Source organism: Sinocyclocheilus grahami, unplaced genomic scaffold (genome assembly GCF_001515645.1).
Source record: "Sinocyclocheilus grahami isolate Dianchi unplaced genomic scaffold, SAMN03320097.WGS_v1.1 scaffold303.1, whole genome shotgun sequence".
Taxonomy (NCBI): domain Eukaryota; kingdom Metazoa; phylum Chordata; class Actinopteri; order Cypriniformes; family Cyprinidae; genus Sinocyclocheilus; species Sinocyclocheilus grahami.
The window spans coordinates 1,156,756-1,157,954 of record NW_015505482.1 but is presented as its reverse complement, the minus strand read 5'-3'; positions in this window follow the sequence as shown (position 1 = coordinate 1,157,954).

Here is a 1,199-nt window from a genome sequence, read left to right as displayed (position 1 = left end):
TATCAGTTAATGAAATTACGGTATTTAACTGTAAATGTAAATTAAAACCATAAAACCTAAAACATATTTTTTACGGTAAAATTCCGGCAACCACAGCTGCCGTTTTTTTACCGTAATTTTCACAGATTTTTTTTTTACAGTGTACTTTTTTTTTTTAATATATATATATATATATATAGCATACTAAAGTGTAGCTACTTATATGGGTCACTTTTTTTAGTCGCTACTGCATTCCGCTCAGTGTTGCGGACTAATTCTCATGTAAAGTTGCTAAAGGCAGGTCGGTTTGTTGCTAAAAGTTGCTAAATGACGTTGTGACTTTGTTGGATGATGCCACTATGTTACCACAACACAAAACTGCATCATTGCGTAGAATAAACATTGAAATTAGGCTACTCAGATCTCAGCAAAGAATGTAATTTGATATTCATTTAGATTTGTTTGTAAAAAATAATATAAACATTTAATATATATTATTTGTGATGCCTATGAACACATTTTTACATATTTTTTATTTGTAGCCTATTTTATGTGTTTTCTAAACTAAACTAAAACTACGCATTATTAATAATTATACTTTTAAGCAGTAGGTTAAATGCTACACAAGAAAAGTCCAAAAACAGGGCACAGTGTAATGTGTGAATATGAAGGAACTTTCTGTATTAATTCTTTCTCCAGTATTTTACCTGTATTTAAAATTACACATTGCATTTCGATAGATAAGATAAGATCGATCTTTGAGATAAGATCAACAGTGTACCTAACTGATTAACTGAACCTAACAGATTATAGGTACAAACTAACAACTAAGGTGTATCGTAAATTAACAATTAGCCTATTAGTATTGAACAAGTGAAACTAGCAACTTGATTCACACGTGATGTGTGTGTACTGCTTGGCTGGCCAGCTGTTCAATAATTTATCCTTTTTTGTGGTTGAGAGGAAAAATGCATGCCTTTTTTATAATTCGAGTCACTTTTCAAAAGTTGCTAAAAGTTGCCAAATACATTTTAAAAAGAGCTCAATTTGTCGCAAGGTGCTTTTTGGAAAAAAAAAAAAAAAAAAGTTGCTATGGTAGGCTAGTCTGAAAAGTTGCCAAATCTAGCAAAAATAAATATATATATATATATATATAAATAAATAAAAACCCGCTAAATTAGCATCACTCCGCTTCTCTTTTATGATTCGAATCGCGCGGC